The sequence below is a fragment of the Rhagoletis pomonella genome, unplaced genomic scaffold, assembly GCF_013731165.1.
Source record: "Rhagoletis pomonella isolate Grant_MI unplaced genomic scaffold, Rhpom_1.0 Rhpom_scaffold_00005, whole genome shotgun sequence".
In the NCBI taxonomy this organism is placed as follows: domain Eukaryota; kingdom Metazoa; phylum Arthropoda; class Insecta; order Diptera; family Tephritidae; genus Rhagoletis; species Rhagoletis pomonella.
The window spans coordinates 44,279,361-44,293,375 of NW_023458559.1; the positions used below are offsets into that span (position 1 = coordinate 44,279,361).

The 14,015-nt window shown below is 34.2% G+C and overlaps 2 protein-coding genes across 4 annotated transcripts in view; one reads left to right on the top strand and one right to left on the bottom strand.

Annotated features, from left to right (window-relative positions):
* The window catches only part of LOC118739040 (nuclear hormone receptor FTZ-F1), a 628,268-nt gene that overhangs the window by 77,922 nt on the left and 536,331 nt on the right, over positions 1–14,015 (bottom strand). The gene's annotated exons all lie outside the window — the stretch shown is intronic.
* LOC118739049 (speract receptor-like) overlaps positions 10,239–14,015 on the top strand; it is a 52,443-nt gene continuing 48,666 nt past the window's right edge. Inside the window, exon 1 of the mRNA XM_036470160.1 lies at positions 10,239–10,351. The gene's annotated coding sequence lies outside the window, so the exon portion shown is untranslated. The remainder of the gene's footprint in view (positions 10,352–14,015) is intronic.

A 14,015-nucleotide genomic window follows, 5' to 3' on the forward strand; every position in this document is an offset into this window, starting at 1 on the left:
GGGTATCATTATACAATATGCTGAGTTTGGTTACGGTTGTCATGGAGTAAAAACACCTACATACATATTTGTACATACAAACACCATATTCACCGCTACCATTCAGTGTATTAGCTGCTCTGTTCGCTGGTGCACAAGCGGTTGCATGCCCCAAAAGCCCGCTTTAAATGTCACTGCATGCTTTTATTACGTGCGCCACATGTCGCCATTGTACGCCCGCTAACCTATGCATACACACAATGAAACAAGCATACTCATATCTATTGTATATACTATAGGTACGGTGACCAGATTTCTGTGAACAAAAATTGAGGCATTTTTAAAGCATCGAATCCGAAAATACAATTTTGTTTTTAGAATAAAACGACATAACATCTTTTAATACAGTTTCATTTAAGAAAAAAAAACTTGAAAATTATCGCAAAAATTTATAAGGCAATATATACTGTGCCGAGAATTTAAATAGGGAAAATACATTTCTGCAAGTTAAGGCTACTTTTCTTTGTTTAAAAAATTTTTATTATTTTTTTATGAAAATATTGCTTACTATCTTAAAAAAAAAACCATGTCAATCAAATTTTTTAAACTTTGTAGAAAATTTACTAAAATTCGACGAATTTTAACAAATGTTGATCAATGTTTTAAACTTTTTAATCAAATTGCTAGAATTTTGAGCATGCAGTGACACTACGTCCCGACTTTTAAAAATTATTCAACGGTACAATTTTCTAAAAATCGCTACTATCCCGCCAAAATCGGTACGAATGGTCACCGTAACTATAGGTATTTTTTTGATGTGCGAGTCAAAGTAGCATACGCAGCGGGTGCAACCCATCACCCACGTCGATTGAAAAACGATTCCTCGCACTTTATACAAACATGTGTGTATATCGTACATACTTACAAGCCGGCATAAATTTAATTAAATTCCTGTTTTCCGCGCGTACAATTTTTCAGCGCACCAGCTTTGAGCAGGCCTTCTTTTTTTGGAATGTAACCGTTTTTTTTTCTTTTTGCATTTCGCCTTTGTCTTTTGTTTATTATTGCCTTGCAAATTAGGGTATACGATAGTCGCACAGGTGGTTGTAAAGTTGATAAGAGCATGAGCCGCACGATGAGCTGTTTTTAAATATGTACATTGTTTACAACAAATTCAACAATCGTGAAGGTAGCCATAGCTCTGAGAAACATAAAATACTCGTAGTGACCCATATTTAAATGTTTTTCCGTTGCTTTTGACGGCTCATTGTATACTTGTTTTTTGCACATCGCCAATTCGGCGCATAACTTTTGATGTGCTTACAAATAGATTTATTGCCCATTTATTTTGTTCGGAAATTTACTACTGAGTCATATCCATAAAAATTTAGTTCTAAATAACTTTAAACATGTAAATATGTATGTACGAAAATTTTTCAGTATAAAATCATTCCTTATTATTCAGTCTTCTGTGTATATATTCGCTGAAGCCGATTCTTATAAGGATTTATGTCATACTAGTTTGCCCTCACGCACTTAAACTCAGCCGAAAAATAAGAAATTTTTACATTCATCTTTTCTCTTACCATCTTCTAAATGTTTTCTAACTAAAATACTCTTAAACCTGCTTCGGCTGATAATGGGTATCATACACATATAATTAAATTCCCTAATTTTCTTAACTCAAGTTGAATTTGAATTTTAAAACAGGCGGCAACCGTCCTGCATGTACTTCAGAAGTGAAGCATTTTCAAAATAATTTCGATATATAATAATAATTCTTATCAAAATATTTTCAAACTACAAATTTCTTTAACCACACACGTATGTATTTAAATCATCCTATTGGCTTACTTCAAGTTGAATTTGACTTTTTAAACAGGTGGCAGCCCTCCTTTTTGTAGTTCGGATATTAAGCCTTTTTAAAACGATTTCGGTTGATACCCATACTGTAATTCCTTGAACGTATTAAATAATTTTACTTTAATTTTTTAAACAGGTGGCAACCATCTTAAATATATTTTCAAACAACAACCCTCTCAAACCTCTTTGGTCTTACACCCATTTTGCGAACGCATATTTCAATCACCTAATTGTATTAATTCAAATCGAATTTGACCTTTTAAAGAGATGGCAACCCTGATATGTACATAGGTAGTTCAGAAGGGAAGCCTTTCCAAACGGATTTTGATTAATACTCGTATTGTAATATGCAGTTCATTTAACATGTTAAATAATTTTAATTTATCTTTTTAAACAGGTGGCAGCCCTCTTAAACATAATTTGAGGCTATAAAATTCTTAAACCTCGTATGCCTGACACTCATACTGTTATACATATTGCAGTTACCTAATGCCCTTAATTAAAGTAGAATTAAATTTTTTGTTTAAGGTGGCAACCCCTCTCCGCATCTTTTATAGGAATAAAATTGGCCTTTGTGGCGGAATAACTGCAGAACAGCAACAGGCTTACTGGCAGTTAACTGCTCTTTTTCGACGCTATCAAAAACTCTACTGAAATACCTGCCATCTACCCAGTTCGGAAAACGGGTGGGACTTGCGGACAGTAGATTCGCTAAGGGCGGTAGAGTAGGGTAGAGAATTCACGAGTGACTACTGTGCTTATGTGAGTCAGACAGTCAAAGTGTAATGGTAAAATTAGCGTCTTCTAGTTCCCGCTACAGTTGTACAGTGGCATCCAATTACTTGCCCACCACGGCAATTGCGATGGAAGTAATTAGTCGGCAGGTGAATTCCATGAGCAGTGCCCGACTATAATTCCGGTAATTTGCCGAAGTAGAGCACATTTCAAATAGGCCATATTTGCCGAGGCGTCCTACAAGTGGGTGACCATATTTTATTTGCCTTCTCGAAAAAGTGTGATTTACGGCATAATAAGAAGGTAGATAACGGTATGCTCGCATGTTGTGAGGATTTGACGTCAGAAAGAGAAATTAGGGTGGGCGGAAAATTTAGTAGTTAACTTTGTAAGTTCGTGCGCAAGGGCAACTCTATACTTAACTCTACAATTATAAGCTGACATAATAAACGCATTTATATTTTAAACGTCGCATACTCTAATCACCTCTCTTTTATGTGTTGATTGGGGATATTTTGGATGCTGCGACGAGGCCACTCTCTGACTGCGGACCTCTGGTGGTTCATGTCCAGTACACTATAGCACATTGACTACGCTGACGACATAAATATGTATGTCCTTTGGCGCACCGTTTTTCGTATATCTGTCTTAAATGGACAACGCGCTAAGACCAACTTTCCAAGTAAATATGCCAGTGAAGTCTTGTGGCATACTTTGGCAGTGAAGTTGGACCCGATGGCGGCACTGATGAACACATTGAAAGCCAGCGGGGCCTTTGGTATGATGTACAGTTCGGCCTTGAAAGTTTTCGTAAACCGATGTCTTGCCATGATTCTCCGAATGTTGTCAATGAAATTAGGACTTACTCAGAAGGGCCAACATGGATCCTCTTGATCAGTGTTACCGCGGCCGAAAATAAAATTTACCAAAATCGTTAAAAGAACGAAAAATTTCGCTATGCACACGGATGCATGGGGCAATTACGTGATGTTTCGAACCTGTAACAGCGTAATGAGAGATTGTTATATATGCAAGATATAGTTTATATATGTATGTAATTTTATCCTCAATAGGAATGTTCTTATAAAAATCGTTTGAATATTGAATTCTTCCAAAGTTTAAAGCCATTCCCCGATTCGAATTAAAATCCACCTAAATCGGGGAATTCTCCCCCTGGTTGGCATCACTGCACTGTGCGTACCAACCCAGTGGGAAAAGGTAATGGGCCCATTCATAAGACGTAGCAGTTGCCTAACCGTTGGCTATTTGTCTTAGAAATGCACAGTTGAGTAGTTCCGCTCAGCTAAACAGTTGGCAACTTTCCGCCATTTTTTCCAGCGGAAAATTTTTACTCTACCTTTACTCAACGTGTTGGGCTTAGCCTAAAGAGCTGATCGAAAAGACTTACGCCGCTTATATTAAATTTAACGCCGCTTTGGTACTACTTACTACGTTTCTAAATACATCAGCTCAACTATCTCTATTAATTGCAATTTCATTTTTTTATTTTTAAAAGCTGTTCATTTGGCAGCATATTCATCACGCCGTTTCTAAGACGCAATTTCTGGGTTCAACAGTTGCCAACAGTTTCGTAGCAGATGAGCTAAACAGCTATGTTTTATGAACGTGACCAGTGTCTCGCATGTCGAAACTATAAATATAATTGCTCAAGCTTTTATGAGCGGAGGTAATGGAAGTGGTTCATCTGTTTATTAACCAATTATACTACAGCTTCTTCTGGAAGTCCTCAATATTCTTTGAAAATGAACACAAAAGGGCAATAAAAGAAAAACCTTGAAAACACTAACTTTTGCTTACAGTGCACGCGGTAGCTCTAGAGGATTGGAATTATCTTTTAAATGTCGCATTCATGCACTTATTTTCCTCTTAAACAAATAATTGTGATGAACTTAGCTTTACTGCTGTCTTTTGTTTAAAACTCTTTTTTTAAATAATTTAATTTTACTCGCACAGCTTGGTAACAGCCGCTTGCTGGTTGTCGAACTGTCAAATTTCGATTATCGGTAACTCTACAGCAACTGACGATAGTTGACATCCGTAATGCAAATTTTCTTTCCAGTTGCGTTTCCAGCTGGCAACCGAACCGTGGTTGCGTTGCTATCCGTAATCGACGCATAAAAGTATCGCACTGTCTTCCGCAAAGATTGGTGCACCACGTAGCCTAACTTACGACACTTTGGCCATAGAAGAATTGTGTTCTCAAATTAACATATAGACTGACAACAAAAGTTATGCAAATTCCAAATCGAAAAATGGGGAAAAAACAATTTTGCACAAACAGCACAAAACTGTGTGCGTGTGTGCATTTAAAACGCCACAACATCTGCACTCAGCTGCTACCAGGAAATTGATTACACCGACACAGTAAATTAAGCAGACATTATCTTTGCCTTAAGCGCAGCACTCACCCACAACCAAATGAACGATTTCACAAAACTGCGAAAGTGCATAACAAATATGCGCATTAAAAGGAAAAGTTGAATTTTCAGCTTAACCCTTTGACAGGCAACTAAACTTTCAACTGCCACAAATCAGTAAACTACATAAAACCCAGTGTCATTCACTAACGTATGTAGATAAAGCAAAGGGTGCGAGCACAGGGAACAATCAAGCGGTGACCACTGACAATTTGGTTAGTCAGTGATTCGGTTGTGTGCCCATTTTGTAGTGCAATCACCACAACGATGCATTTCAGTTGCAGTTTGCACAAAGGCAACGTTGTAGCAATCGTGCTTGCGTGCCACGCCTACTTCCGAGCGCATGTTTTAGGCGGTTACTACTAATTCGCAACTGTCTAATACTGCAGGCATCCTTCGGGCAGCGCGGTCATCATCATCCACGCAAGGCAATGCTTTGCACAATCATCGTGCGGCAATTGCATGCAATAAATTTTAGCAAGTGCACTTGTGGCTAGTGCAAAGTGGTTTAAGTCGGCGCCAAGAGCAACACTTTCAGTGAATGGCTGCCCAGTGGCATGTGGGCGGTGTACTGAGCGAGTGAATTTAAAATTCTTATACCAACTACTATGTATGTATGTATACTAAAGGCATATCTATGTACTGGCGCACTGCGTGCGTTAAACGAAGAAGCCACATCAGAAATGTTGGTGACGGCTGCCAACTGCCAGTTGCATACAAATTGCTTGATATTGCTTGTAGTCGTTTGTATTTTTGTTGTTGTTGTTATGCTTTTCATTGTAACAGTTGTAAAACTCGTTGACTTTACTATTTAATATAGTATATGTACGTAAGTATTTTTCCTCCACTTTTCTTTTGTTGCATATTTCCACTTCGTATACAAAAAAATATTTCATGTTTACTCCATCTGCCTGTTGTTGCAACATGTGGCACGCAGCCGAAATTGAAAAAGTTTTCGCATTTTTCGGCACATCGGCACGTTGGCAATGCAACCGACGAAAAAGTTAAAAATATTTATTTTATTCAAGACCGTTTTTCTTCTGTAATTTTTTGATGATGCGCGTTGATGGGTCTTTCAATTTACATTGATTTCAGTGCATGGATTGAAAATGTCGCTGTCACTTTGATTGCTGAGCTTTCAGAAGTAGAAAAATTTGATTTTTTTACCCCGACTTAATGGAGTTGTCAGGAAAATACGAAATGACCATTGGTTATGGGGATGGTAGAGTGTTGAATGAGAGAATACCACAAGCGAGTGAAGTAGACCGCATTTTGAAAGCGAATAAGATGTAGAGATTTTCAATAAGGGTGGGTTTTTGTTGAAATCGACGGGTTGCCAGATATTTATCGTACTAATATTATGAATGTGCAAGTTTGTGAGTGAGTATGTTTGTTACTCTTCCACAGATTGGTTATAACCTGGATTAACATAAACGCTATTTTTAAAGAGAGTTGCCACCTTTTTCAAAAGTTACCATCAATTAATAATTAAGTTAAATAAAAGTTTACAACAGTGTACATAGATATTAAACGAAAGGGATCCCAAATTTTTTATTTTCAAAATATTTTTTAGAGGGTTGAGATATTAATATAAAACAAAAAGTGTTTTTTTTTATTCAGACATATTTTTTTAAAGAATGGCCATATAGTACTTAGAAAGACTAGCTACGAAATATAGGTTGTTTTATTTCCGTTGATATAATTTATTTTCGTTTAGTTATTTAAATATGTAAAGGTTCATAGTCTCACTCTGGGGTAGTATAGCTAAACGTTTTAGCTAACAAAAATTTTCTTTTCACTTTTAGCACACTCTTTACCCACCAAAATTTGCTCTGAGCCAATAAAATTGTCAACTCTTTGTCAGAAAATGTAAAAAAACGATTTCTTAGCACATGCCAATCATATGGGCGAGGGATATTTTACCTTAGGCTTTTTCAAAAAATAATAACAAAAATTTGCTCCAGCTTTTGCTGAAAGGTAAATAAAAACCCTGTGTACATTTTTAGCGCATAATTTCAAAAATGCCAAATTTGGAATTGTGTCACTTTTGAAGATCGTGTGCGATACGCACACTTCAGTAAATTAAAGTATACACCCTCACATAGAGACTTCAAAACAAAAATGTCACTGTTCAGATATAATTTGAGATTGCGCGCATACTACGGATAATATCAAATAAAACGTAGATAACAGAAACAATTTCATCGACTAAAGCCAACAAAAATAATGCTTTTCAAATACATATAAACAAACAAGAAAAAAGAAACAAAAATCAAAGCATACTTGTAGGCGCGCATACTTGCCGTAGTTCTCAAAAGTCTGTCATGCACACAAATAAATACAAATACTTTGTCGAAACTATCAAATTCCACTAAATAAAAACATTTTCATAGCATCACCTATAGATACTACCCCACTTCCTAGCGCCACCCTTCGTTGTTAGATCGCACTGGTTGATGTTATGCCGGCTAAGTTTTTCCAGCTTCCCTTATACTTACGAGTAGTTGGCGTTGGTAGGCAGTGCAGGGGCGCTTCGCTAGGGGTCGTTGCTTGTTGCCGTTTGCCACACAATTTCCGCTTCGCCGCTTTGTTGCGCTTGCTGCGCATTGCCGCCTGCCACTACTTTGGCGTCGAGTCGCATCTGTGTTTTGTGTGCCGGTTTATTTAATTTTTTACCACTCGTTTTGTTATTCCAGTTTTCTTCATTTTCATTTTTCTGCATTTCAAGCGTACTATCTGTTTGCGTACGCTTAATAATCCTTCGTAATAACATCGTAATAACTTGAATGTGTACTTTCATTGTCTCCTCTGGATTATGGGGTTATTGTGATTTCTATGAAATACTTACGAATATATTTATACAAGCCAGATTGCAGAAATACATACATAACTGTTATCTAATGCTGTTTTGATTAAAATCTGTCATATTTGTTAGCAAAATAAGATATTATTATGAAATTGCAAATCAATGATGGAAGGAATCAGTTTGTATTCGGGTTACAATAAGAAAAATATTTTTAAAACTTTATTTTCATATCGCTAAATATCTGGCAGTTCCAAAGTAAGGTGAACCTTGTTTCGATGTTAGAATTTAATATTTCTCATTAATCGGTTTCGATATCTCTACCGTTATCGGTATCTTAATTATGGTTTTTATCCTTACGCTTATTCATATATTTGTAAAGTTATCGTTATCGATATTTTTTTTTTATCCATATTTAACGTTAACTACCTACCACTAATTTTTGTCATAAAACCACCTGTCATACGTCTGTGCGACCCCAGAATGAAATAAATCACGGTTGTTAAAAATTTTGAATCACAAGTATGTTTAGGCCGGTCGCTGTGGCTGAGTTGTTAGAGGTGCGTCCCACCGCTATGTAGAATCTGGTAAGCGCAAAACACTTATTTTATTTTAAGGAACATATTCAACTGTTTATTAGAAAAAAAAAACAAATATTCGATTATTAACTCAAAGAGATCTGTGAGACGTGCAATAGGTGGTTAAAGGTTTACTGATATTTGTATCGATATCGAAATGTTGATCGACGTTCATTCATATTTTTATTGTTGTCGATATTTTATTTGATACATTTATTACTAAGTATATAATTGTCGTTAGCATAGTCGCTTTCGATATCATTATCGTCACCTTAATCGTTGTTATTGATTTTATTAATGCCGATAAATTTATCAACATACATATGTATGTACATACCCAGTTATCAAAATTTTCCAAGTTATTGTTATCGATATTTTGAACGAAGTGCTCTCTATAATATAAGTCAAGTTAACTGTTATTTTCGATATTAATTTTTACGATCAAGAATAATCGTTTTTTTGGATTTTTATTTTTTTCGATAAATTTTTTATAGTTAAGTTAAGCTTTTATTTTTTCAAACATATTTTAGCCGTTGTTTTCTGATTAAATTAGATAGGTCATAAAAATACAGTCTCCTTATAACGGCTAAAAATTAAAAAAAAAATTAAAACGCTATTAATTTTGTTAGATATAAAACTCACAAAATACCTACTAAACTCGGCCGAAAAATAAATCGAAATTTTGTTGATAATATTTGACCGAAAAATAAAAATCTTGGTATTTAACGGTTATTTTTGGTCCCAGATATTTATTGACATCCTTATCGCTGTCGATATTCTGAACGATGTTTGTTATTATTTTTATCTGTATCGATATTTCAATTGATATTTTAGCCGCTGATCTTTTGTATTGATATTTGTATATTTACTCGTATTTTCTGATCAATTGTAGTTTTTATTATTGGAATCCCGTATTTCACAAGGTTGCTTGGGATGCTTTCAAATAATTTTGGCTTATAAAGTCATCGATAAATCTCGACTTAAAGAAGTTTCCTTTTTAGTTTAGTTTTAGTTTAAGTTCTCTGCCAATCCCCGAATGAGGTCATAAATGGTATTAAAGAATGAATTGTTAAGCAATTGTTTGGTTTCGGTTGTTTCCCCCGGACCCGGAGTTTTCAGGGTTCCGGATTTTCGGAAATTAAGTTCGATGATACAAATATTTTGCTAAGTTGATAAATTTGATTAAAAACATATATAAAGAAATTTTTTTTTTTTTTGGGGTGGGCCAGTCCATATTTAATACTGTGCCCGGATTTTCTATTGATAGCCCTGTTTGACGGTAGTATACTATAAATGTCTACATGGTGAAGAATGCTCGGCCTAGCGTAAGTCATCTACTAATAAGAATAATTTGTGCATTTATATTGAATATTATCGTTCTTCTTCTTTGCCGGTGCGTGTGGAAAAGCGAGAGTATGTATTTAGTTACGATTTGAAATATTAATATTTCGCACTCATTCATTGTTTTGGGTTAAAAATATTTTTCATCAAAGATGCTCTGCCCGAAATCGCTTTTCCGCATTGCGCTCTAAGTAGACCAAATAGGCCAAATATAAACGAAAATTAAATCGATTACGACAATGAGATGAGCAGAGGCATCTTCTACTTACCCACTTTTAAATAAAAGTGATTATGTAGACACAAAATCATTATAAACGACTGAACCGTTACGAGAAGTTACTCATACGCCCTGGTCCCGCACGAATTTAGTGCGCAAATATACTTTGCAAAAACGATTTATCTTAAATTTATTATACAAAAACTCACTAATGCGAATTACCACAAATTATGCATACCTACTAAACAGTTTCAACTTTTCTCTAATTCCAGGATACCGGTTATCTAATTAATTGGCAGCTGAACACATTATTTTCACTCATATTTCATGCATACGTGTTGATGAAAGGACGCATAAATACACGTATTTCCACCACATAGCCATGTGTAACATGTATGTAAGTAAATCAACCCATTCACTTAAAATAAATGCAATTAACAGATGATTTGTTGAAATTGTTACCCTTTCAAACAAATAAACAGCAACAAAAACGGCATATTCGAAATCATGAATACAAACAACAACATTTAAAACAAGCACAGCAGCAAATATACAGTAATAGCGCGTAACTAGTTAGGAATACTAGCAGCTACTCGAACACTGCAAGTGGCAATGTGAGAATAGTTTTTTTTTGTTAAATGGAAACAATTTGAGCATAAAGCTTAAACGTTCGAAAATGGCATAATAATAATAATAATTGTGTTGCAGAGTTTTGGCGCCGGCATGTGTGTGTGTGTGTATGGGGGTGTGCGAGAAAATTTGCGAATTCGAAATTTGAATTATTATTATATGTGCACTGCCAGCTGGAGGCTTCGAGCTAGAATGCTTTAACCTATAGTCAAAGCATACTATGTGTGCGTAGGCAAAACCGCACAGGCAAACCGCACACTTTTGTACATACATACGTGTGCATGTACATACATATGTATCTAAATTTGTACCTTATTTAGTATTTTAAGTACCAGCATAAAGGGAACATACCCGTACCTTAAAACCTCGCTGGAATAGTATCAATCGAATCAAAATTAGGCGTCCTTAAAGGAGAAGAATAAATGTTAGAAGAAGAAGGAAAGGTATCAGCTAAAGTAGTACATATAGAAATGAGCCCGAAAATTATGACCAGAAATTCAAAGGTTTATTTTTGGAAAATTTTTTAGTTTTCTTAGACGAAAAGGCAAAATTGAGCCAACTAGAAAAGAAACAAATTTTATAAAAAAAAAATGTTCAGTTTTCTTAGAAGAAAATTCATGTATTAAGCCAACTAGAAAAGAAAAACGTTGAGTTAAAATTTAAAAAAAAAATTTTAGTAAGAAATTTTAACAATAAATAGTAAAATTGGGATTAAAATGCTCCTTTGGAACAGAAAGTCCAGAAACCTGATGAAAATTTCGGAATAAAATACGAACAAATCCGAAAGCCCGAAAACAAATTTCGAAAAATTTTGAAAATTAAAAAGCTTCTAAGAAAATTTCGAAAACATTTTTAAACCCAGGAAACGATCTCAAAAAGTCTCTAAAAATCGCCAAAAAAAATTAAAATAACAGAAATCTCAAGCGAATCTCAAAGGGCCAAAATATAAGAAATTATTTTTTTTTTTTAATGTCCAAAATACTGCAACTACCAAAAATACATACATATATGGAAAAGTACCGAAGACATGCAAAAATTCGAAAAGATTTAAAACAAATCCAGAGATTCTAGAAAAGTTTAAAAAAAAGCTTAGAAAAATGCCAATAAGTAATTTAAAGAAAAACTAAGCTCTCTAAAAAGTACGCGAAAATGTCAATAACGAAGAAAAATTAAAATTGCAAAAGAAAAATTCTCGATCAAATCTCAAAAACCCAAAGTATAAAGAATTATTTTATCTTTATAAAAGACTAAAATGCTGAAAAAAATTAACTGAAATTTTCCAAAAGGCATAAAATATCGATAAAGTCCTAAAAGATATAAAAAAATATCGAGGAATTTTGAAAAAACTTGGAAAAATGGCAAACAGAAATTTTAAGAAAGTAGAAAAGAAAAATGAAAATGGTTAAAGAAATATCTGGAGCAAATCCCAAAATCACTCAATTATTATAAATTATTTTGTTTTCATTAATGCCCAAAATTTTAAAAGAAAAAAAACAAAATATACTGAAAAGTACCAAAGACATGACATATTTAGAAAAATCAGAAAAGGTGTAAAAAAATATCGAGAAAAACTCGGAAAAATCTCGAAAAATTCAAAAAATAAATTTTAAGAAAACTTCGAAAGGTATAAAAAAAAACTCGAAAAGTTTGGGAAAGGTTGAAGGTCTAGAAAGACGTGAAAAATACTCAAAAAGTCTCGAAAAAAGAATAAAATCATAGTTTTTTCTTTCTAAAAAAAATATGAAGGGAAAAATCCCGCACAACTCTTAAAATCCTCGGAAAATAACAAACCCCTAATATCATTGCTCAAAAAATTTAAAACTAAGAAAAAACCGATAACTTCCCGAAATACACAAAAAAAAACAGTCAAATTGTGAAAAATCTCGGAAGGTCCGAAATAAACTCGACAAATTTCGAGAAGTTTTGACAAATTCCGAATACACCGAAAAAATACCAAAAAAAAATCCAAAAGCGAGAAGTATCGAAAAAACCAAAAAAAAAATCCCAACAAATTTGGACAATTTGTCAACTAGTATGAACCAAAATATTTCAACATTTTTAAACGCAAGAAGAAATCTCAGGGAACAATGTGAAAGGCTACCAATGCTTCAATTGTGAAAATTCAAAAATAACTTTTATTTAGTCCCCGCACCAGCAGCGTCAGCTCAACATCACTCAAATTTCCTGGAAGGCTTTTAAACTACCAGCACATGCTGTTGTTTGCATTACACTTCCAGCAGCATGCATTTACATATTTTATTATTTTCAAAAATTTTTGCTCATCGCCTGCCTTCCGCATGCATACATCCCACTTTACTCCAGCTGCCAAAATAGTTTGCCAAATTTGCCGTTGACCTAATTCGAGTGCGGGCAAGTGTCGACTTTAATGACTTTCGGGTATTTCATTAAGCAGCGAAGTATTTTCCGAAGTATGTGAACCCGCTAAGCTACTGAACTGTAAATTTGTACGTCAACTCATTTACTTAATTTTCCAAATCCATGGGCAAACGCTCCTATCATGTACAAATTTGCTTTTAATTTGCTATTAATAGTGCGGCGGCGACTGCCAATCAGCAGTTTCAGTGTTGTTTTTGTTGTTGTCACCAGCATTTGTTGTCAAAAGTTTTTGCTCACTTCCTAACTTTGCGCAGCAGCACAATCACATTTTTATAGTACATACATTAGGGTGTATCGTTCTTCATACAAATAAAAATCGGCTCTGGTTTTCCATCGATCAAATTCAATATATTTTTTTGCAGAAATTTTAAAATATACAGTATCGGTCATATCTATAGCACGCCATTTCAAAGTGATATTGTGTGCCGCTTATGTTTATTTATTTATTTTTAAGAATTTTCAATTAAAATTTTGTTCATTCTCGGTTAAACCCCATATATACCCAAGTTCAACAATTTGTAGAAAACTACAAAAAAGTGTAACAAATTTTCACCTAAATTTCAAATTTTTTCTCGGTAGTGATAGAATTTTTTTGAGGACACAGTTTTTTAGCCCCTGCAATTTTAGTCTGATAATGTGCAAATTTCAAGTAGCTACGAATTACCGTTAATTTTTTAGAATTTTTTTGTCGCATTGGCTTCCATATAATGAATAAACTCAATTTATTTGTATATGGAAGAAAACCGCAACATCCTTGGCGAAAAAAATTCTAAAAAATCAGCGGTAACTTTTACCCACTTGAAACTTGCACATTATCAGACTAAAATTAATTGGGCTAAAAAACTGTGTATTCAGAAAAATTCAAACACTTCCGAGAAAAAAGTTTGAAATTTAGGTTAAAATTTGTTGCACTTTTTTGTAGTTTTCTATAAGTTTTTAAACTTGGGTTTATATGGGTTCTGTTAGATAAAAAACCGTATTTTAATTGAAAATTCTTAAAAATAAATAAATAAACATAAGTGGCACACAATATC